The following is a 26448-nucleotide window of genomic DNA, read 5'->3' on the forward strand; positions in this document are numbered from 1 at the left end:
CATAGTGTAGAATTGTCTCATTTAAAACTGCTAAAACTAGCAGATTTTTGGACTGCATTTTGGACTCTTTTATTAACTTTGAGGGCTACTCCTTTTCTTCCAAGGAATTCTTGCTCACAGTAGTAGATATAATGGTCATCTGAATAAATTCACCCATCCCTGTCCATTTCAGTTCACTGATTCCTAAAATGTCGATGTTTACTCTTGCCATCTCCTGTTTGGCCAATTCCAATTTACCTTGATTCATAGACCTGACATTCCAGATTCCTATGTAATATGTTCTTTACAGCATCAGACTTTACTTTCACCACCAGACACATCCACAACTGGGTGCTATTTCAGCTTTGGCTCAGCCTTTTCATTCCTTTTAGAGCTATTTTTCCACTCTTCTCCAGTAGCATATTGTTACCTACCAACCTTGGGAGTTCATCTTTCAGTGTCATAACTTTTTGCCTTTTCATACAGTTCATAGCGTTCTCAAGGCAAGAATGCTGAAGTAGTTTGTTATGCCCTTCTCCAGTGGACCATGTTTTGTCAGCACTGTCCACAATGACCCATCCATCTTGGGTGGCCCTACATGGCATGCTTATAGTTTCATTAAGTTACACAAAGCTGTGGGAAGACAGATATTAATCTATGTTTTCTTGTCATTTTCCAGAAAACTAGTTTAATTTCATTTAGTTTAATTTTATTTGGTTTAATTCTCTGAAATCTTTCACAATCTCTTCTTAATTATTGGTGTTATGAAGTTTCCTACTGATATAATTAAATACATATTGACTCTGTTATGGTGAGCACTTAGAGTTTTAAAAATTGAATATATGCAGCCAACTTTGAGAAACCCTCTTCTCTAGTTATCATCCCACTACTTGCTAGAAAAACTGTTTTTTGTTTGTTTGTTCATTTTGTCCTTATAATGGCCTTCCTCGATTGACCCACTGCGGGGGCTGCTCTGCAGAAAGAGAGAGGCAGTGGAACTTCCCTCAGCAAAGCCAAGGGGTCCCGAGGAGAGGTGAGTCTGCTGTCTGCCAACCCAGCCCCTTGGAGAGTGAGAGACAATCAGACGCGACAGGGGTTCTGTCTAAGCAGTTCCGCTTTATTGCCACAAACACTTGGTTTATATAGGCAAGCACGGGGGTTTTGAGAGGGACTTTCTATAGTTGCACCAATCATGTTAAAGGTCAAATCGTAATATGCCATAGTTGCACCAATCACATTAAAGGTCAAGTTGTCATGCGCTTCATTGTAACAGGAGTCTATGGTGATCACGCGCTGTCCACATGCACAGGAATCAAGAGAGCCAATCAAAAGTATTGACAAACAACTTATGCCACGACCTCATCTCTTCCACCAGGCGCCATCTTAGCTCTAAACTGCAAAGCTAGCCCTTCTTTTTTAAGGTTTCCCATTTAGGGCTCCACAACCCACCATGTCCTTTATGTTGTCCCATCATCTAATTCTCTGTTTTGCTTTTATATTCTCTGTTTGGAATACCTCTAACACATATTTTCCTTATTTTCATTTTCCACATTTCCTATCATCTTTTAAATGTTGTACAGCTGTTATCTCCTTAACTTTATGTATTTTTATGTAGCAGTCATATTTATGAAAACTATTATTTTTTACTTTGTCTGAATATGTTAATTTAACTCTTGAAAATATAATCTTGTTTTCAATTACTTGAACATTTTATTCTGGAGTTACTTATATTTTCCTAATTACCTCCATTGTTGTTTATATTAGTCATTGTTTTTATATGCCATGGAATCAATTTTCCATTATGAAAGACTGGCTTATTGTATATATAAGAATCATCTCCTTTTCAATGTTAAATTAATTTTTTTGGAGTATAGTTGCTTTACATGGTTGTTACTTTCTGCTGTACAGCAAAGTGAACCTGTTATACACATACATGTATCCCCTCTTTCCTAAATTTCCTTCCTATTTAAGCCACCACAGAGCACTGACTAGTGTTCCTTCTGCTATACAGTAGGATTTCATACTTATCTATTTTATACATAGTAATGTATATATGTCAGTCCCAATCTCTCAATTAATCCAACCACTCCATTTCCCCCTGGTTTCCATAAGCTTCTTCTCTACATCTGTATCTATGTTTTGAGAATAGGTTAATATGTAACATTTTCTAGATTTCATATGAGTGATATTATATGAAATATTTGCTTTTATTCGTTCTGACTGACTTCACTTTGTATAACAGTCTCTAGGTTCATCCGTGTCTCTGCAGATGGCACAACTTCATTCTTTTTTTTTGGCTGAGTAACACTCATTGTATCTCCCAAGTGATGCAGTGGTAAAGAACCTGCCTGCCAATGCAGGAGATGTAAAAGATGCAGGAAAATGCCAAAGACAGAAGAGCCTGTTGGGCTACAGTCTATGGGGTTGCAGGGAGTTGTACACAACTGAGCAATTGAGCATGCATGCACATTATTCATTGTATATATGTACTATAGCTTCTCTATTCATTCCTTTGTTGATGGACATTTAGGCTGCTTCCATGCCCTGACTATTGTAAATAATGCTGCAATGAACATTATGGCTCATGTATCTTTTTGAATTATGGTTTTCTCTGAGTATATGCCCAGAAATGGGATTGATAGACCTAAAATGGCAATCTGCTCCAGCACTCTTGCCTGGAAAATCCCATGGACAGAGGAGCATGATAGGCTACAGTCCATGGGGTCACACAGAGTTGGACACGACTGAGCGACTTCACTCACTTCACTTCACTTCACTTTATGTTAGCTCTATTCTTAGATTTTTAAGGATGGTCCATACTGTCCTCCATAGTGGCTGTACCAATTTACATTTCCACCAACAGTGGAAGGCTTCCCTTTTCTCTATATACTCTCTAGCATTTATTATTTGCATATTTTTGATGATGGCATTCTAATTGGTGTGAGGTGATACCTTATTGTAGTTCTGATTTGCATTTCTCTATTAATGAGTGATGTTGAGCATGTTTTCATGTGTTTGTTGGTCACCTGCACGACTTCTTTGGAGAAATGTCTATTTCGGTTTTCTGCCCATTTACTTTCTTTCTTTCTTTTTTTTTTTTTAATTGCACTAAATGAACTGCTTGTATATTTTGGAAGTTAATTCCTTGTCAGCTGTTTCATTTGTAATTATTTTCCCATACTGAATGTTATCTTTTTGTTTTGTTTATGGTTTCCTTTGTTGTGAAAAAGCTTTGGAGTTTAACCAGGTCCCATTTATTTAGTTTTTGTTTTTATTTTCATTACTCTAGGAGGGAGGTCAGAAAGATCTTGCTTTGATTTACGCCAGAGAGTGTTCTGCCTAGGTTTTCCTCTAAAAGTTTTATAGTATCAAGCCTTACCTTTAGGTCTCTAATCAATTTTTAGTTTATCTTTATGTTCATCAGTGACATTGGCCTATAATTTTCTCTCTTTTATGTGGTATTGTTTCCTGTGTATCTTTTTTTTTTTTTTTAATCAGGGTGATGATGCCCTTGTAACATAAGCTTGGGAGTGATTCTTCTGCAATTTTTTGAAAAAGTTTGAGAATGGTAGGTGTTAGCTCTTCTCAAAGTGTTTGATAAAATTTGCCTATGAAGCTATCTGGCCCTGGACTTTTGTTTGTTGGAAGAGTTTTAAATCAGCTTCAATTACACATGATTTGTTTGTTCATGTTTTCTATTTCTTCATGATTCAATATTGGGAACCTGTATCTTTCTAGGCATATGTCCACTTCTCCCAAGTTGTCCATTTTATTGGCATATAGTTGCTTGTAGTAGTCTCTTATGAGCCTTTGTATTTCTGCAGTGTCAATTTTAACTTCTCTTTTTTCATTTCCAATGTTATCAATTTGTGTTATTTCCCTTTTTTCTTCCTTTATGAATCAATACAGATTTATTGATTTTGTTTATCTTCTCAAATAACTAGCTTTTAGTTTCATTGATCCTTGCTATTGTTTTCTTCCTATTTCATTTATTTCTGCTCTGGCCTTATGATTTCTTTCCTTTCACTAAATTTGGGTTTTGTTTGTTGGTCTTTCTTTAGTTGCTTTGGGTGCAAATTTAGGTTGTTTATTTGAGCTTTTTCCTATTTCTTGAGGAAAGATTGCTATAAACTTCCCTCTTAGAACTGCTTTTCCTGCATACCACAGGTTTTGGGTCATTATGTTTTTGTTGTGATTGTTTCTAGGTTTTGTTTTTTTTTTTTTAATTCCTCCTTTATTTCTTTAGAGATTATTGGTTATTTAGTATCATATTATTTAGCCTCCAAGTGTTTGTGTTTTATACAGTTTTTCCTGTTACTGATTTCTAATCTCATAATGTTTTGGTTGGAAAACTTGCTTGATATGGTTTAATTTTCTTAGATTTACCAAGACTTAATTTGTGACCCAAGATGTGATCTATCTTGGAGAATGTTATTCTGCTACTTTCAGATAGAATATCTTCTGAATATCAATTAAGTCTATCTGGTCTATTGTGTCACTTAAGTCTTATGCTTCCTTAAATTTCTGTCTGGATGATTTCCAGATTTCAATTTTCGTTTTCATTAAATATAATTTTCCATCCCCTCACTTTCAGTTTGTACTATCTATAGGTCTGAAATGGGTCTCTTTTAAACAGCTTCAGTTCAGTCATTCAGTCGTGTCTGACTCTTTGGGACACTATGAATCACAGCACGCCAGGCCTCCCTGTTCATCACCAACTACAAGATTTCCTAAACTCATGTCCATCGAGTCAGCGATGCCATCTGTCTATCTGCTATCTCATCCTCTGTCGTCCCCTTCTCCTCCGGTCCCAATCCCTCTCACAATCAGGGTCTTTTCCAATGAGTCAACAATTCACATAAGGTGGCCAAAGTATTGGAGTTTCAGCTTCAGCATCAGTCTTTCCAATGAAAACCCAGGCCTGATCTCCTTTAGGATGGACTGGTTGGATCTTCTTGCTGTCCAAAGGACTCTCAAGATTCTTCTCCAACACCACAGTTCAAAAACATCAATTCTTTGGTGCTCAGTTTTCTTCATAGTTCAACTCTGGAAAAACCATAGACTTGACTAGATGGACCTTTGTTGGCAAAGTGATGTCTCTGCTTTTTAATATGCTATCTAGGTTGGTCATAACTTTCCTTCCAAGGAGTAAGTGTCTTTTAATTTCATGGCTGCAATCATCATCTGAAGTGATTTTAGAGACCAATAAAATAAAGTCTCTCACTGTTTCCACTGTTTCCCCATCTCTTTCCCATGAAGTGATGGGACCAGATGCCATGATCTTAGTTTTCTGAATGTTGAGCTTTAAGCCAACATTTTCACTCTCTTCTTTCACTTTCCTCAAGAGGCTCTTTAGTTCCTCTTCACTTTCTGCCATAAGGGTGGTGTCATCTGCATATCTGAGGTTATTGATATTTCTCCCAGCAATCTTGATTCCAGCTTGTGCTTCTTCCAGCCAGCATTTCTCATGATGTACTCTGCATAGAAGTTAAATCAGCAGGGTGAGAATATATAACCTTGACGTACTCCTTTTCCTATTTGGAACCAGTCCGTTATTCCATGTCCAGTTCTAACTGTTGCTTCCTGACCTGCATATAGGTTTCTCAAGAAGCAGGTCAGGTGGTCTGGTATTCTCATCTCTTGAAGAATTTTCCACAGTTTACTGTGATCCACACAATCAAAGGCTTTGGTATAGTCAATAAAGCAGAACTAGATGTTTTTCTATGGGTCTTATTTTTGTGTCCATTCAGCCAAGCTGTGTATTTTGTTTGGAGCATTTATTTGACTTACATTTAAGTTAATTATTGATATGTACATTACTACTGCCATGTTCTAAACTGTTTTGGTTTGTTTTTGTAGGTCTTTCTTTTTCTTCTTCTTCCCTTCCTTTTTTGTTTTCTTTTCTTGTGTTTCTTGCCTAGAGAAGTTCCATCAACAGTTCTTGTTAAACTGCTTTAGTGCTACTGGATTCTCCTAACTTTTACTTATCTTTAAAATTTTTGAGTTGTCTGTTGACTCTGATCTCCAGTAGCATATTGGATGGGGAGTTCATCACCAAAGAAATAGAGGAAAACTATAGAATGAGAAAGACTAGAGATCTCTTCAAAAAATTTACAGATACCAAGAAAACATTTCATGCAAAGATGGGCTCAATAAAAGACAGAAATGGTAAGGATATAACAGAAACAGAAGATATTAAGAAGAGGTGGCAAGAATACATAGAAGAACTATGCAAAAAAGATCTTAATGACCGAGATAATCACAGTGGGGTGACCACTCTCCTAGAGCCAGACATCCTGAAATGGGAAGTCAAGTGGGCCTTAGGAAGTACCAATATGAACAAAGCTAGTGGAGGTAGTGGAATCCAAGTTGAGCTATTTCAAAGTGCTATACTCAATATGCCAGCAAATCTGGAAAACTCAGCAGTGGCCACAGAACTCAAAAATGTCAGTTTTCATTCCAATCCCAAAGAAAGGCAATGCCAAAGAATGCTCAAACTACCGCACAATTGCACTCATCTCACACGCTATTAAAATAATGCTCAAAATTCTCCAAGCCAACCTTAAGTAATACATGAAACATGAACTTCCAGATGTTCAAGCTGGTTTTAGAAAATTCAGTGGAACCAGAGATGATATTGCCAACATCTGCTGGATCATCAAAAACGCACAAGAATTCCAGAAAAGACATCTATTTCTGCTTTATTGACTATGCTAAAACCTCTGACTGTGTGGATCACAACAAACTATGAAAAATTCTTCAAGAGATGGGAATATCAGATCACCTGACCTGCCTCCTGAGAAATCTGTATGCAGGCCAAGAAGCAACAACTGGACATGGAACAACAGACTGGTTCCAAATAGGAAAAGGAGTACATCATGACTGTATATTATCACTGTTTACTTAACTTTTATGCAGATTACATCATGCAAAATGCTGGGCTGGATGAAACACAAGCTGGAATCAAGATTTCCAGGAGAAAAATCAATAACCTCAGATATGCAGATAACACCACCCTTATGGCAGAAAGTGAAGAAGAACTAAAGAGCCTCTTGATGAAAGTGAAAGAGGAGAGTGGAAAAGGTGTCTTAAAGCTCAACATTCAGAAAACTAAGATCATGGCATCCAGTCCTGTCATTTCATGGGAAATAGATGGGGAAAGAGTGGAAACAGTGGAAACAGTGAAAGACTTTATTTTTCTTGAGCTCCAAAATCACTGCAGATGGTGACTGCTGTCATGAAATTAAAAGACTCTTGGTCCTTGAAAGAAAAGCTATTACCAACCTGCACAACATATTAAAAAGCAGAGACATTACTTTGCCAACAAATGTCTGTCTAGTCAAGGCTATGGTTTTTCCAGTAGTCATGTATGGATGTGAGAGTTGGACTGTAAAGAAAGCTGAGCACCAAAGAATTGATACTTTTGAACTACAGTGTTGGAGAAGACTCTTTAGGGTTCCTTGGACTGCAAGTAGTTCCAGCCAGTCAATCCTATAGGAAATCAGTCATGAATATTCACTGGAAGGACTGATGTTGAAGCTGAAACTCCAAAACTTTGGCCACCGGATGTGAAGAGCTGACACATTTGAAAAGACCCTGATGGTGGGAAAGATTGAAAGTGGGAGGAGAAGTGGGAGAAGGAGGAGAAGGGACAGAGGATGTAATGGTTGGATGGCATCACCTACTCAATGGACATGAGTTTGAGTAAGCTCAGGGAGTTGGTAATGGACAGGGAAGCCTGACGTGCTGTAGTCCATGGGGTCGCAAAGAGTCAGACATGACTGAGTGACTGAACTGACTGTTGACTCTGAGGTAGAGCTTTGCTGGATAAAGTATTCTTAGTTGTATCTTTCTCTCTTTTATAATTTTGAATACATCTGCCTCTCCCTCTGGCCTTCAGAGTTTCTACTGAAAAATCATCTGATAACCAAATGAGATTTCCTTTGTATGTTACTTGTTGCTTTTCCCTTGTGGCTTTTAATATTTCTTCTTTGTAATTATTTTTCATTAATTTGACTAATATTTGTCTTGTTGGAGAAGGAAATGTCAACCTGCTCCAGTATTCTTGCCTAAAGAATCCTGTGGACAGAGGAGCCTGGTGGGCTGCTGTCCATAGGGTTGCATAGAGTTGGACACGACTAAAATGGCTTAGCATGTATGCATATATTGGAGAAGGAAATGGCAACCCACTCCAGTATCCTTGCCTGGAGAATCCCAGAGATGGAGGAGCCGGTGGGCTGCTGTCTATAGGGTCGCACAGAGCCGGACACGACTGAAGCAGCTTAGCAGCAGCAGCAGCATATGTCTTATAGTTTTCCTCCTTTATGGGACTCTGTGCTTCCTAGACTTGGGTGACTATTTCCTTTCCTATGTTAGGGAAGGAATCACTTTGTTTAATGCTATCTACCTGATTGGAATGTAGTGTGAGCAGACAAGCCATGCCAATTCACAGTTTTTATTTTTGAATAGGCTTCCTATCAATTACAAATTCTCATATCTCCAAACTTGTGCCAATTTTTCTTTGTTAGTGTGTGTGTGTGTGTGTGTGTGAAATCTCTTGGTCCCTTAAAAATGTTTAGTCTTCAACAAGGTCTCTTCCTAATCATTTATTGTATATTCTTTATTCTGGAACACCAAATATATACATTAAAAGCTTTACTTTTATCAAATGTGCTGTAATATTTTGACAAATGTCACTCTTTTCTGCCTGCTTCTCACTTCTAAATTTCACAGATATAAGAGCATCTTAGGGGTCCCAGTGACACACCTTTTCCTCCTCCTCCAACACCCACTTGCAATCATGTCTGTTCCACCTTACCCTCAATCATTCCCTAAGTTTTTCTTCCCAGGGAACTATGTTAAAATGTCTCATCCTTTACTGAATAGCCCATCAACTTCTCCTTCACTTCGCAGAAATTAAGTCATATTCATATTTTAAAACTTTTTATTTTAGTAGAATTAGAGGAAAACCTGGAGCTAAGTAAACATGCCTAGTTTGCTATTTTGATGTTAAACTTGCCTTTTGAAACTGTTACTAGGGATTAATGATTGATCTTATAGAACCTCAAAAAGAAACAAAATTTTAAAAATAAGTATTTTGAGAAACAGCTAACCTATACGCAATGAGGAGAAATTCAAATTCCTTTCTCAACAAGAAGCATTATTTGGCCTTAGCTCTGATCATGATGCTGTCATTCCAGAGATCACATAATAAAAGTCTACCGTGAATGAATACTGCCCTCTACAAACCCCAGCTACTTTCTACATAGCTTGCAGTGTCAAGATTCAGATTCCTTATCTCTGCTAAGGTTGCACTGCAAGATTCTAAGTGGTAAATGCTGACTTTAGCCACTATCCCAAATCACCATTCTCCTCTAGGCCACAAAATATATATGTATTGTTAAAGAGGCAAACGGCTTCAAAATGAATCTCTTGTTTACAAAATATCTCCTAGAAATTCTGAGGCATCTCTTGAGAAATACAGTTTATACACTCCCCTATCATTAACATTATTGTCCCTGTATCTTCTAAGTCCCTACCCCCTGCCCCAGACAACATTATTATACTCAGGATGAAAGTATTCACATCATTAAGTCCTAAAGTTTTATTTTTTAAATAGATATACAGAGGGTATGTTCAGTGCACCAGAATTTTGCAACAGAGGAATTATCAGTCAGGGTGGTATTAAAATAAATATAAATGGTTAGCTGTTTCAATTTGTTTTTCAAAGGGGAATTCCTGTTAGAATGTGCCACTAAAACTTCTTTATTGTAAGACAGAAATAATAGCCTGTTTCTTTTGCCTTAAGAACTGAAAGTGATAAACCACCTAATTCTTAAAAAGTAAAGGGTTTTTCCATTTACATTGAATATAAGATTTTAATGATGTTATTGTTTAAGTGCTTGTCTACAGTGAAAATGTGAAGGAACATTACTCTGGGAAAATTTTCTGAGGGTATTCATTAGTTTTCTTGTAGTTTATTTCTCTATGTGTGTAAAATACTTGAATATTGTTGATAAATTTATAGAAAGACAACGTTCTATTTTAAGTATGATGGAATAAAATTATTTTTAATTATAAAAACATGTATACAAATTATATTAATGTTTAAACTATAATAATATTGCAAGATGCATATATTACAACCAAATGTTATACACAGTATCTTTCCTGTAATACTTGTACTTTTCCTAAATGGTATTTCATTATAAAAGCTATCCAATTCAAAGTAAAAAAAAAAAAAAAAAGTTTAAGTTATCACTGAAATATAAGTGCTCTGTTAGATATGTATTACATAATAAAAGCACAGTATTGCATCTTAAAACAAAAAAAAAAAAATCAAACCCAGGAATCATTCACATATTTTAGCAGTAACTAGTGTGTATACATTTACCAAAATATTTAACTACAACATCCATATCACAGCATTTTTTCCACAAATAGATGGCTCTCTGAATAGAACATTCTGACAAAGGGACCAGTTGTTTTTTTTCAAAATATCATGCATATAGATTATAAATTTCCAAACATTGCCTTTCCTATGTAAAAAACTGGCTTCAACTTTGAAAATTTTGTCCTACAATCTCAAGTGGGTGCTCCCCTTGAGCAAGTTAATTTTCCATATTGTGATATAAAATACCTTAATCTAGAGAATTATTCTAGTACTTTGTTCTAGACTGAGTCAAAACCTATTAAAGAGTATATTTATCTAAAGAATTTCAAGTATGCTCTAAAATTCTTTTCCTTAAGTAGAAAAACTTGTGCTTCATGTGTGGAATAATCATTTGGCCTAGCGATGACTTTTTTTAATTGAGATACAGTTGACATAAAATTGCATGTTTCAGATGTATAACTTTTTGACTTGATTTTTGTATATATTGGAGAAATGATTACCACAATATGACTAGTTAACATTTATCATCACAAACAGTTTTTTTTTTTTCTTATGAGAACATTTAAGATTGCTCTCTTAGCAACTTTAAAATGTATAATGCAGGATTGTTAACTGTAGTCACTATATTGTGCATTACATTCCCATTAATAATTTACTATATAAAGAAGAGTTTGTACCTTTGGTCTTTCTTTATCCACTTAGTCCACCACCTACCATATTCCTCTGGAAACCACTGATCTGTATTATTTGTGAGTTTGGAATCTGTTTACTGGTTTGTTTGTTTTTAGCTTTTAAATATAAATGAGATCATACACTGTTTCTCTGTTCAACTTCTTTCACCTACCATAATGCCTTCCAGGTCTGTGCATGTTGTCATAAATGGCAAGATTTCTTTCCTTTTTATGGCTGTATAATATCCCATTGTGGTGTGTGTGTGTGTGTGTGTGTGTGTGTGTGTGTGTGTGGTGTGTGTGTGTATCCTATCTTCTTTATCCATTCATTCATTGATAGACATTTAAGCTATTTCCATGTCTTGAGTACTGTAAATAATAGTGCAGTAAACATGGGGGTTCATATAACTTTTCAAGTTTTTGTTTTTGTTTCCTTTGGACAACTACCTAGTTTTTTGAAGAATCTCATTCTGTTTTCTATCATGGCTGCACCAAGTTTCATTCTCACCAACAGTGCAAAACAGTGTTTTGTTTTTTTCCCCCATATACCTTCCAAAACTTCTCTGTTGTCCTTTTAATAGTAGCCATTCTAATAAGTGTGAGGTAATATCTCACTGTGATTTTGATTTTCATTTCCCTGATAATTAGTGACACTGTGCATCTTCTCAAGTATCCATAAGCCTAGCCATTTATATTTCTTCTTTGGAAAAATGTCTATTCAGAACCTCTGCCCAATTTTAGTCAAATTGTTTGATTTTGATATTGAGTTGTATGAGTTTGTATATTTGAATAGTAACTTATTATCAAATATATGATTTGCAAATATTTTCTTCCATTCATTGATTGCATTTTTATTTTGTTAATGGCTTTCTTTGCTGTGCAGAAACTAATTAGTTTATTATTGTCACAATTATTTGTTTTGGCTTCTGTTGCCTTTGCTTTTGGTATCAAATCCAAAAGCAAATCACCAAACCTAAGTAAAGTAGGTTAACATTTATATTTTCCTCTAGGAGTTTTAAGAATTCAGGCTTTACATTTGGTTCTTCAATTCATTTGAGTTAATTTTTGTGTAAAGTATAAGAGAGCTCAGTTCAGTTCAGTTCAGTTCAGTCTCTCAGTCGTGTCCAACTCTATGTGACCCCATGAATCACAGCATGCCAGGCCTCCCTGTCCATCACCAACTCTCAGAGTTCACCCAAATTCGTGTCCATCTAGTCGATGATGCCATCCAGCCATTTCATCCTCTGTCGTCCCCTTCTTCTCCTGCCCCCAATCTCTCCCAGCATCAGAGTCTTTTCCAATGAGTTAACTCTTCACATGAGGTGGCCAAAGTACTGGAGTTTCAGCTTTAGCATCATTCCTTCCAAAGAACACGCAGGGCTGATCTCCTTTAGAATGGACTGGTTAGATCTCCTTGCAGTCCAAGGGACTCTCAAGAGTCTTCTCCAACACCACAGTTCTAAAGCATCAATTCTTTGGCTCTCAGCTTTCTTCACAGTCCAACTCTCACATCCATACATGACCACTGGAAAAACCATAGCCTTGACTAGAAGGACATTTGTTTGCAAAGTAATGTCTCTGCTTTTCAATATGCTATATAGAGAGTAGTCCAGTTTGTTTTATAAGTGGTGTCCAGTTTTCTTAACATCATTAGTGGAAGAAATTGTCTTTTCACCACTGTATATTATTGGCTTTTTTGTCATTAATTGATTGACAAAATATGTGGGGTTTTTTTCTCCTGAACTCTCTATTCTCTTCTATTGACCTATCTATAAGTTTTATGCTAATACCATACTATTTGATTACTGTACTTCGTAGTGGAGTTTGAGATCAAGAAGCGTGATGCATTCAGCTTTGTTATCTTTCTTTTTCCTCATAGAGTTTATATCTCATATGTGAAAAGTAAGTTAGAGAGGCGGAGTTTTAGCCAAGAATTAGAATTTCATAGAATGAGGCCATTATTTTCCAAATATGAACTACTTCCTAGTCATGTGGTTTTAATGGTGAAGGACAGGGAACCCTGGCATGCTGCAGTTCATGGGGCTGCAAAAAGTCAGACACATCTGAGCAACTGAACAACAATAATGCTATTTAACTTCACTTTACCTTACATTCTTAATCTATAAGTCAAGATGATAATAACAGGATTTATTTCATAATAAAGTAGATATGAGGATTAACTGAATTAGTATTTATAAGGTACTTAGTAGTGTGTCTGGCAGGAGAAGGCAACGGCGCCCCACTCCAGTACTCTTGCCTGGAAAATCCCATGGACAGAGGAGCCTGGTAGGCTGCAGTCCATGGGATCGCTAAGAGTCTGACACAACTGAGCGACTTCACTTTCACTTTTTACTTTCATGAATTGGAGAAGTAAATGGCAACCCACTTCAGTGCTCTTGTCTGGAGAATCCCAGGGAGGGGGGAGCCTGGTGGGCTGCCGTCTATGGGGTCACACAGAGTCAGACACGACTGAAGCAACTTAGCAGCAGCAGCAGCAGCAGCAGTGTGTCTGGCACATAAAACATACTAAAAAAAAATTGTGATTTGCATTATAGACATAAGGAATCCTAAAAAAGTCAGAAAACCATGTTATTTACAATTAAAAGAAAAAAAAAAAACTTCATAGGAGCCAACTGTGTGGTATAACTTTCTACAGAGCATGCACATATATTACCTCAATGAATCCGTTCCACCATTTAATCGATCCCATTTAGTACAAAGTAAAGAGGTCTTTCCAAGAGCATGCAACCAATGCATGTCACTTGTGAATAACAGCAGCAGAGGAGTGGGTTACTTTGGTAACTTTTATTTATCTTAGTTTTTAAGTTCTAATTGTATTCATGGTTGATTGCCTTTTTAAATATTCATTTTGTTCAATTTTAAAAAGTTACTTTCCATTTTCAGTTATTAGAAAATATTGACTAGATTCCTCACGATGTACAATGCATCATTGAGCTTCTCTTGTACACAATAGTTTGTACCTTCCATTCCCCCATCCTTATATTGCCCCTCTCTTCTCCTGGTAACCACTAGTTTCTTCCCTTTGTCTATGAGTCTGCTTCTTTTATGTTTTATTTATTAGTTTGTTGAATCTTTTAGATTCCACATATAAGTCATATCATTTAGTATTAATCTTTCTGTCTGACATTTCACTTAGCATAATGTCCTTCAAATCAATCTATGTTGCTCAAATGACAGTCTTTTTTATGACCAAGTGCTATTCCACTGTATATGCATAGCCAATCTTCTTTATCCATTCATCTATTGATGAACACTGAGGTTGTTTCCATGTCTTAGAAACTGCAGATAATGCTACTATGAACATTGGGTGCATTTAGCTTTTTGAATTAGTGGGAATTTTTCAGATATATACCCAGATATATACTGGAATTTTTGGATCCTATGGTAGTTCCACATTTAGCTTTTTAGAAACCTCTATACTGTTTTCCACAGTGGTTGCACCAATTTACATCTCACCACAACTGTGTAAGGAAACCCTTTCTTCCACATTCTCACCAACATTTGTTATTTGTAGACCTTTTTGATGGTAGCCATTGTTACCTGTGTTAGGTGACATATCACTATGGTTTTGATTTGCATATCCCTGATGTTTGGCAATGTTGAGCATCCCTTCTGTGCCTATTGGCCATCTGCATTTTCTCATTGGAAAAATGCCTGTTCAGCTCTTCTGCTATTTTTAATTAATTTTTTGATGTTGAGTTGTATGAGTTTATATATTTTGGATACTAATTTCTTATTTCTTATCAGTCATTTTATTTGCAAATATTTTCTCTTATTCAGTAATTTGCTTTTTCATGTTGTTATGGTTTCCTTTGCTGTGCAAAAGCTTTTAAGTTAAATTAGGTCCCATTTTTTAATTTTTGCTTTTATTTCCTTTACCTTAGGAGACATACCCAGAACAAATATTACTATTATTTATATCAAAGACTGTTCTGCCTATATTTTCCTTTATGAGTTTTAAAATATCAGGTCTTACATTTAGGTCTTTAATCAATTTTGAGTTTCTTTTCATATATGGTATTAGAGAATGTTCTCATTTATTCTTTTACATGTAGCTTTCCAGTTTTCTAAGTACCACTCATTTAACAGAGATGTCTTTTTGCCTCCTTTCTCATGAATGAATTGACCATAAGTAGTTAGGCTTATTTCTGGATTTTCTATACTGTTCCATTGATCTATGTGTTTATTTTTGTTTCAGTTGTTGTTGCTTAGTCGCTAACTCATATCCAACTCTTTTGTGACCCCATGGGATGTAACCCACCAGGCTCCTCTGCCCATGAGATTTCCCAAGCAAGAATACAGGAATGGGTTGCTGTTTCCTTCTCCAGGGTGTCTTTCTGACCTAGAGATTGAAGCCGTATCTTCCACATTGGCAGAATGATTCTTTCCCACTGAACCACCAGGGAAGCCCAGTACCACCATACTACTAAAACTCATCAATGAATATGGTACAGTTGCAGAATACAAAATTAACATATAGAAATCTATTGTATTTCTGTACACTAACAATGGAATGTCAGACATGGAAACTAATAAAACAATCCCATTTAACATCACATCGAAAAAAAGAAAATACTAGGAAGGAAAAATGACTGAGGAGGCAGAGGCCTATACTCTGAAAACTGTAAGATGATGGCAAAAGAAATTTCAGATGGCACAAAACAGTGAAAATATATGCCATGTTCTTGGATTGTAAGAATCAATAGTGCTAAAATGACCATACTAGTTAAGGCAGTCTACAGATTAAATGCAGTACCTATCAAAATAGCAACGGGATTTTTCACAGAACCAGAACAAAAAAATTTAGATTTGTATGGAAACACAGAAGACCCTGGATCGGCAAGGAAATCTTGAGAAAGAATAGAATTGGAGAAATACTGCTTCTTGCCTTCAGACTATAACATACCGTCAGTTCAGTTCAGTTGCTAAGTCTTGTCCGATTATTTGAGACCCCATGAACTGCAGCAGCCAGGCCTCCCTGTCCATCACCAACTCCCAGAGTCCATCCAAACCCATGCCCATCGATTCAGTAATGCCATCCAGCCATCTCATCCTCTGTCGTCCCCTTCTCCTCCTGCCCTCAATCTTTCCCAGCATCAGCGTCTTTTCAAATGAGTCAGCTTTTTGCATCAGGTGGCCAAAGTACTGGAGTTTCAGCTTCAACATCAGTCCTTCCAATGAACACTCAAGACTGATCTCCTTTAGGATGGACTTGTTGGATCTCTATGCAGTCCAAGGGACTCCCAAGAGTCTTCACCAACACCACAGTTCAAAAGCATCAATTTGTTGGTGCTCAGCTTTATTTATAGTCCACCTGTCACATCCATACATGACCACTGGAAAAACCATAGCCTTGACTAGACGGACTTTTTTTGGCAAAGTAATGTCTCTGCTTTTGAATATTCTGTCTAGATTGGTCATAACTTTCCTTCCAAGGAGTAACTTATAGTTACAGTATTCAAAACTTTATGGTACTGTTCCCTTTCTTAGGATTGTTTTGGATATTTAGGGTGTTTCATAATCCCATACAAATTTTAGAGTTATTTGTTTTATTTTTTAAAAATACCACTGGTCTTCTAGTAATGATTGGGTTGAACCTGTATATTGCTGTATGGGCAGTTTAACAATATTAATTCTTCCAACCATGGTCATGGGGTATCTTTCCATTTTTTTGTTACTTCTTCAATTTTTCTTCAATCTCTTATAGTTTAGGGTACAGATCTTTTTTACCTCCTTTGTTAAATATATTCCTAGGATTTTTTTTTTTTGATGGAAATGTCAATGGGAAATGTTTTTAAATTTTTTCTAATAGTTCATTGATGGTGTATAGAAAAAAGTAATATATAGAAATTTATATTGTATCCTGAAACAAGAGATGTAAGAATTGCAGGTTCAGTCCTTGGGTTGGGAAGATCCCATGGAGGGAGGGCACAGCAGCCCACTCCAGTATTCTTGTTGGAGGATCCCATATAGAGAGGAGCCTGGTGGGCTATGATGTATAGTGTCATAAAGAGTCAGATACAACTGAAGTGATTTAGCACAGCACAACTTTACTGAATTTGGTTATTCGTTCTTATAGTGTTTTGGTCAAATTCTTAGGGATTTCTATATAGTATTATATTATCTGCAAATGGCGATGGTTTTACTTTATTCTTTCCAATTGGTTCTCTTTATTTCTTCCTCTTTCCTAGTTTCTCTGGCTAGAACTTCTCAAACTATGTTAAGTGGCAAGAGTGGCTGTTCTTGTCTGCTCTTTATCTTAGAGGAAATGTTTTCAAATTATCACCATTGAGTATGATGTTAGCTATAGGTTTGTTACATTTGGCCTTTATTATGTTGAGACATGTTCCCTCTAAAACCACTTCCTTGAGAGTTTTTATTATAAATGGATATTAAGGTTTGTCCATTTTTTTTCCTATATTTATTTAGATGATCATATGAATTTTATCCTTATTTTATTGATCTGATATGTCACATTGATTTGTGTATATTATTCCATTTTTCAACCCTGGAATAAATGTCATTTGATCATGGTATGTGTGACTTTATTTTATTGTTGAATTTGTTTTATCATTTTTTTTTTTTTTTTTTTTTTTTTTAGTATTTTCGCATCTAAGTTCATAAGGGATAGTGACCTGTACTTGTATTTTCTTCTAATGCTTTCTCATAAAATGTGTTTGGAAGTGGTCCCTCTTATGCTATTTTTTGGAAAAAAAAAAAAAAAAAGAGAGAAGAATTGTTTTTAATTCTCTTTGAATGTTTGGTAAAAGTCACCAGTGAAGTTGTCTGGTCCTGGTCTTTTGTATTTTAGGTGGTTTTTAATTACCGATACAATGTCCATATTACTAATCAGTTTATTCAGGTTTTCCACTTTAAGATTTGGTCTTGGAAGGTTTTATTTCTAGGAATTTATTTCCTTTAAGTTGTCCAGTTTGTTGGTATACATTTATATTATTCTTTTATGGTTCTATTTCTATGATAGTGGCTGCAAGTCTCCTCTTTCATTTCTGATTTTATTTGAGTCCCTTCTCTTATTTTCTTGGTAATCATATCTAAAGGTTTGTTGGCTTGGTTTTTCTTTTCAAAAACTAGTACATGGTTTCTGATATTTTCTACTGTGTTTTGGTCTCTTTTTTATGTTTATTTCCCCTCTGGCCTTTGTTATTTTCTTTCTTCTACTGACTTTGGGCTTTATATCTTCCTCTTTTTCCAGTTCATTGAAGTATGATGCATATCACAATTTTGGGGTATGATGTGTTTCCATTTTTAAGGTATTTTTAAATTTATCTTTTGATTTCTTTGAATCAAGAAATGGTTAGTATCATGTTGTTTAATATCTACATACTGGTTAATTTGCTTTTTTCCCCCCGTATTGATTTCTAGCTGCAACTTCATACCACTGTGGTAGGAAAGGTACTTGATATAATTTCAGTCTTCTTGAATTTATTAAGACTTGTTTTGTGGCCTGAGTGTGATCTATCCTGGATAATGTTTCATGTGCACTTGAGAAGATTATATATTCTTTTGCTTTTGGATGAACTATTCCATATAAACCTGTTAAGTCTGTCTGGCCTAATATGTCACTTAAGGCCAATATTTCCCTAATGATTTTCTGTATGGATGATCTATTCATTGATAAAAAGCGAGTTATTTAATTTCCCTTCTGCTACTAGATTGCTCTCTTTTTCTCTGTTTAGGTCTATATTTTCCTTATATATTTAGGTGTTCCTATGTTGAGTGCAGAAAGTGAAAGTGAAAATGAAGTTGCTCAGTCATGTCTGACTCTTCGTTACCCCATGGACAGTAGCCCACCAGACTCCTCCATCCATGGGATTTTCCAGGCAAGAATACTGGAGTGGGTTGCTGTTTCCTTCTCCAGGGGATCTTCCCAACCCAGGGATCGAACCCAGGTCTCCTGCATTGTAGGCAGATGCTTTACCATCTGAGCCATCAGAGAAGCCCAACAGAGTGGAGTGCAGAAGCATTTACAAATGTTATATCCTCTTATCGGGTTGACTCCTTTATCGTTACACGATGACCTTCTTTGCCTCCTATTACAATCTTTGTCTTGAGATCATTTTGTTTCATATAAGTATCACTACCCTGGGTTTCTTTTGGTTTCCATTTGTATGGAATATAATTTTACATCCTATAACTTTCAGCCTATGTGTATCTTTAGGTTTGAAGTTCATGTCTTGTAGGCACCACGAGTCACTCTAAGTCTCTTGACTGAAGAATATAGTCCAATTACATTTAAAGTAATTATTGATGGGTATTACCTTATTGCCATTTTGTTAATTGTTTCCTGAATATTTTGTAATTCCTGTGTTCCTTTATTCTTCTGTTCTTTCCCTTTGTGATTTGATGATTTTCTATTGTGTTAAGTTTAGACTTCTTTTTTCTCTTATATCTCTAATATAGGGTTTTGTTTTGTGATTACCAAGAAATTTACATAAATTAGATAACAGTATTTCAAATCAATCACCCTTTAAGGTTAAACACATTCTAAAGCTCTACATTTTCACCCCTCTAGCCCCTCAAGTTTTATGTTCTGATGTCACAATTTGCATCTTTTTATCTTGTGTATCCATTAACAAACTATTATAGTTATTCTTACTATATTTGTTAACTCTCATAATAGCTTTATAATTGATTAACTCACCAACTTTACATTATATTATCTTGATATGTACTAAATACTTAACCTCTTTAGTGAGATTTATGGTTTTATATGTTTTCCTGTTACTAATTAGTACCTTTTCATTTTACATTAAAGAAATCCCCTTAACATTTCTCTAAAGGCTGTTCTGCAGTGATGAACTCCTTTAGCTCTTGTTTCTCTAGAAAACTCATTTTCTGTTCAATTCTAACAAATAACTTTGCTGTGTGGAGCATTTTTGGTTTGCAGGGTTTTTTTTTCCTTCTTTCTCTCTTTCTTTATTTCTTCCAATAATTTGAGTACATTTTTCCACTCTCTTTTGGCCTATAATATTTCTGCTGAAAAAATCTACTGATAATCCTTTGGAAGTTCCTTTGTATATAACGTTTATTTTTTCCTGTCTTGCTGCATTCAAGATCCTCTCCTTGTCCTTAACATGCAACATTTAATTATAATGTGTTATTCATCATGTTTGGAAGTCTCCAGTCATCTTGGATTTGAATGTCAGTTTCTTTCCCAGGTTAGGAAACTTTTCAGCCATAATTTAATCAATTAAATTTTCTATCTCATTCTTTTCCTTTTTGGACTCTTATAATGTAAATGTTGATCTACTTGATGTTGTTCCACAAATCCCTTAAGTGCTACTCACTTTTTTCATTATGTTTCCCCTGCTGTACTTGTGTGAGTTCCACTGCCTTTTCTCAAGTTCGCAGTTGCTTTCTTCACATCATCTAGCTTGCTCTTGAATTTCTAAATTATATTTTTCACTTCAGTTATTGTATGAATATTCTTCATTTCTGTGACTTCTCTTTGGAACTTTCTTGTATTTTCTTTTTAATTAAATCTCAATTAATTAATTAATTTTCAATTAAATTTAATTAAACTTGTTAATCCATTCTTCTGAGATGAGTGAACATTTATATGACTATTATTTTGAATCTCTTTATTGGGTAAACTACTTATATCTACTGCATTAAGTTTTGTTTTGTTTTGTTTTTTCCTCCCCTGAGGTTTTATCTTGTTCTTTTCTTTGGAACATACTCCCTGCTGCTTCATTTTCCTCAACTCTCCGTGTTGGTTTCTATGCATTAGACAAAATAGACACCTCTCTTGGTCTTGAAGGAGAAGCCTCATGTAGGGGATATGTCTTATCATTCAACCCTACTCTAATCTTAGTTATCTCCCAGACTTTGGTGATTTTATAGGCAGCCTTTACTTTTAGTGGCTCCCAATAGTTCAGGATATGTTAAAACCTGTCAGTGTCCCAAAGGGGAGAATCTTTGTCATCACCTAGAATCAGGCTGACTGGAAGCCAAACCCTGAGGTAGCAAATATACCTTCTTCAGAAGAAGATTTGGAAATGCACATTTCTGTCTGCTCCCTCTGCACTGATTTTAGGGTTCATATCCAGTTCATAACTCTTTCCTTTTTTTTTGCTGCAGTCCAATTTAACTACTGAGCACAAACTTTGCTGACCACCAGAGTCAGTCAATTAAGTGGTATCCCCTAGGTAGCAGCCACAAAACCAGGGTACAAGACAAAAACAACAAGAGCAGTATCAGACATGTACATAAATTCCACAGGAGGTACTGGCAATCTGGAGTGCAGCAGAGGGAGGAGATGAAGATAGAATCCACCCTTCCATGTCTCTGGAGAGGAGTACAGTGAGCCCTTAGTTGTGTGTTTAGTTAAAATCCTGCTCTTTAGGCCACTGCTATGAGGATAAGCTAATAGGCCTCTTTCACAGAAAGACTGGACTCCTCAGTCTGTTGTCTCTCTTCTCTGTCTTGAGAGTAGTAGCTGTTTAAAAAATCTTTCACCATTTGTTTTAGTCCTGTGGAACCTGTAAGCATAAAGCTATTCTAACCACTAGAACAATGTGATCTAGAGGTGTCCCCTGGGTGGCAGTCATAAAAACTTGGGTGCCAGACAAAGAAACAAGCTCCTTTCTAGGGCAGGAGACACAGAATGAGAGGGGAAAATAAGGCACCCACTAGAAGAATATTTCAGTAGGCTTCTATATGTGTAGGCAAATCCTTTCAGATAAACAAGGCTTTTTCATCTAAAGTCTGAGCATCTCACAATGGGCTGCCTCTGTGCTGGACCCTAGGGTGGGTGAGTCTGTTTCTGAGTCAATTAATAACTGTTTCTCAATTGTTGCAGACTTGTGAGTCTCATGGACAGAAGCCCACTGTCTTTCAAAGCTAGATGTATTGAGGGATCATCTCTTAGCTCAGTTCAGTTCAGTTCAGTTCAGTCACTCAGTCGTGTCCTTCTCTTTGCAACCCCATGAATCGTAGCATGCCAGGCCTCCCTGTCCATCACCAACTCCCAGAGTTCACTCAAACCCACGTCCATTGTGTCAGTGATGCCATCCAGCCATAGTATCCTCTGTCGTCTCCTTTTCCTCCTGCCCCCAATCCCTCACAGCATCAGAGTCTTTTCCAATGTGTCAACTCTTGGCATGAGGTGGCCAAAGTACTGGAATTTCAGCTTTAGCATCATTCCTTCCAAAGAACACCCAATGCTAATCTACTTTAGAATGGACTGGTTGGATCTCCTTGCAGTCCAAGGGATTCTTAAGAGTCTTCTCCAACACCACAGTTCAAAATCATCAATTCTTCGGTGCTCAGCTTTCTTCGCAGTCCAACTCTCACATCCATACATGACTACTAGAAAAACCGTCACCTTGACTAGATGGACATTTGTTGGCAAAGTAATGTCTCTGCTTTTTAATATGCTGTCTAGGTTGGTCATAACTTTCCTTCCAAGGAGTAAGCTCTTAATTCCATGGCTGCAATCACCATTTGGATTTTGGAGCCCCAAAAGATAAAGTTTGACATTGTTTCCACTGTTTCCCCATCTATTTCCCATGAAGTGATGGGACCGGATGCCATGATCTTCGTTTTCTGAATGTTGAGCTTTAGGCCAACTTTTTCAGTCTCCTCTTTCACTTTCATCAAGAGGCTTTTGAGTTCCTCTTCACTTTCTTCCATAAGGGTGGTGTCATCTTCATATCTGAGGTCATTGATATTTCTCCCACCAATCTTGATTCTAGCTTGTGCTTCTTCCAGCCCAGCGTTTCTCATGATGTACTCTACATATAAGTTAAATAAGCAGGGTGACAGTATACAGCCTTGTTCTATGTCCAGTTCTAACTGTTGCTTCCTGACCTGTGTATAGGTTTCTCAAGAGGCAGGTCAGGTGGTCTGGTATTCCTGTCTCTTTCAGAATTTTCCACAGTTTATTGTGGAAAAGGCTTTGGCATAGTGAATAAAGCAGAAATAGATATTTTTCTGGAACTCTCTTGATCCAGTGGATGTTGGCAATTTGATCTCTGGTTTCTCTGCCTTTTATAAAATAAGTGGTGCTGGGATAACTGGTCAACCCCTTGTAAAAGAATAAAACTAGATCCCTTTCTAACACCATACACAAAAATAAACTCAAAATGGATTAAAGATCTAAACGTAAGACCAGAAACTATAAAACTCTTAGAGGAGAACATAGTCAAAACACTCTCTGACTTAAATCATAGCAGGATCCTCTATGACCCATCTCCCAGAATGTTGGAAATAAAAGCAAAAATAAACAAATGGGACCTAATTAAACTTAAAACTTATGCACAAAACAGAAGCTATAAGCATGGTGAAAAGACAGCCTTCAGAATGGGGGGAAATAATAACAAATAAAGCAACTGACAAACAGCTAATCTCAAAAATATACAAGCAACTCCTACAGCTCAATTCCAGAAAATTAAACGACCCAATAAAAAAATGGGCCAAAGAACTAAATAGACATTTCTCCAAAGAAGACATACAGATGGCTAACAAACACAGGAAAAGATGATCAATATCACTCATAATTAGAGAAATGCATATCAAAATCACAATGAGGTACGATTTCACGCCAGTCAGAATGTCTGTGATCCAAACGTCTACAAGCAATAAATGCTGGAGAGGGTGTGGAGGAAAGGGAACCCTCTTACACTGTTGGTGGGAATGCAAACTAGTACAGCCACTATGGAGAACAGTGTGGAGATTTCTTAAAAAACTGGAAATAGAACTTCCTTATGACCCAGCAATCCCTCTGCTGGGCATACACACCAAGGAAGCCAGAATTGAAATAGACACGTGTAGCCCAATGTTCATCGCAGCAGTTTATAATAGCCAGGACATGGAAGCAACCTAGATGTCCATCAGCAGATGAATGGATAAGAAAGTCGTGGTACATATACACAATGGAATATTACTCAGCCATTAAAAAGAATACATGTGAATCAGTTCTAATGAGATGGATGAAACTGGAGTCTATTACACAGAGTGAAGTAAGCCAGAAAGAAAAACACCAATACAGTATACTAACACATATATATGGAATTTAGAAAGATGGTAATGATAACCTTGTATACGAGACAGCGAAAGAGACACAGATGTATAGAACAGTCTTTTGGACTCTGTGGGAGAGGAGAGGGTGGGATGATTTGGGAGAATGGCATTGAAACATGTGTAATGTCATATATGAAATGAATCGCCAGTCCAGGTTCGATGCATGATACTGGATGCTTGGGGTTCATGCACTGGGATGACCCAGAGGGATGGTAGGGGAGGGAGGAGGGAGGAGGGTTCAAGATGGGGAACACGTGTGTACCTGTGGCAGATTCATGTTGATGTATGACAAACCAATACAATATTGTAAAGTAATTAACCTCCAATTAAAACAAATGAATTCATATTTTTTAAAAAAAACTACCTTATTGCTTTCTCTAGGAAAATGATTAACTGGTGGTAGTGAGAAATAAGGGACATCATACATCTATCTTAAAATTTAATAATACTCTTCAGGGAAATGCAACAATTAGCACATATACAAAATTTCACACATTTTCTGGTATTAATACATACTGATCTCTAAGGATGCATTTGAAAGATGTTATCAGGCATTGCAATATTTACCTGAGAGTGAGGGGAGAGAAGAAAGACCATAATAGCTATATGAATGTCTCAGATTCTGTAAATAAACATTTTGTAAGTGAATAATAGGTGGCAATAGGCCTTGCTATCCTCAGATAATTTAATGACATACTGCAGGCCTTCTGGAGGTGGAAAATAGGAATTATCTTTCCTGAATTACCTAGGATATATAGCATCTCTGGAAATTTAAATTTTGTTCTTCAATCATTTATTAAATTATTTCAATTTGAAAAGATTTGTACAAGTTGATGTAAAATATCATCAGTGTACTTCCATTTATCAAAGCTTAATAATGTAGTCAATCTCATTTTAACCTGACTTTCAAAAAGTGAAAAGACTCATAATAATTAACTTACAGTGAAGATCAGAATGTGAACTGTGAAGAAGAACATAAAGAAGGCATGAACACAGTTGCAAATTGAACAAAATATTTGTCAGTGTTGACAATACAAAGCTATCTTTGTGGTTAACATTTTGACCTTGGGAAATTAAGTTATAATCTATTAGCATTTTATGAATAAGACAGATGGTGATCTTTATAGCAAATCTGATAGAAGCCTAGTTTCACAAAACAATTGCAATTCAAGATAGTCAAGTTTTAAAACTGTGGCTTCTACTACAGGAAACAGCTTAAAATGCATGAAAAATATTGTATGAGAGTGCTAAGAATCATTTTCAAGAAATAAAGGATTGATTAAGTGTGTGTACCACATGACCCTAATATTTCCCTATTGCCATCAAATGTAATAATCTTTGCAGCTTTCTTTGAAATGAATAAAGATTATTTCCCACAAGAAGAAATTCATATAAGAAGAGGTATAAGAAAAATGTATAATCTTAACTCTTTTCCTGTGCTTGATGTTTTGCTGTAAGTTTATTCTATGCTGTAATTTTAACAAATAAAAACATGTTAGCTAACATACAATACCATAGCATTTTCTCTTGAAGAGTAAAGTGTGGACAAATGTTTCCTTGAGTAGAACTTCCTGGATTAAACCTACTTTCAATTGTTTGGCTATATTGGGGCGATTATTTAAAAATATTCTGTTTGGCTGAATTTATTGTACATCATAATTACATAAGAAAATAAGAAACAATGTGTGTAAAAGTGTTTTGTAAACTTTAAAATATTCTACAATGATTTTTAAATTAGAAACAGTAACTGGAGATGACTTCTCTCACCCTCCCACATATTACCATCTGTTTTAAAAAAATATTTTCATGCCCTCTCCTGGCTTGAATTGAGAAACGAATTTTGGCATTTTATAATGTTTCCAGTGAGACTTTTTATGTTATCCCATTACTGATAGACAAAATTATGAGATATCATGTGATACTTCTTAGTTACTGTTCAAAATGTTCACAAATTCTTCTTTTTATTGACGTCTTAAATAAATATGATAAATTGAAGAGAGTAGTAAATTTTAAAAACTCCATTCACTAAGAATATTAATTAGAAAGGATAATGGAAAATGTAAATATCTGATAAGTATTTAATGACTTTGTGGGTATAGATAATATACTTGTTAAAGATGATTTGTTATATAGAAAAAAGAACAAATTCATGAGGAGGTGCCAATATTACATTCTTAGATATTCTATCAGTAACATTATATATAACAGAGTTTTTTTTTTATTTATATAGTAATAGTATTACCTTCATGTTTGTTTTGAAGATTTTTTTTTTTTTAAGAAAGAAAGAAACTTGCCCCTATAAATTCTGTCTCTAGGCTTCAGGCTTTTGTAGCACTGTTT

This window comes from Capricornis sumatraensis, chromosome 7 (assembly GCF_032405125.1).
Source record: "Capricornis sumatraensis isolate serow.1 chromosome 7, serow.2, whole genome shotgun sequence".
Classification (NCBI taxonomy): domain Eukaryota; kingdom Metazoa; phylum Chordata; class Mammalia; order Artiodactyla; family Bovidae; genus Capricornis; species Capricornis sumatraensis.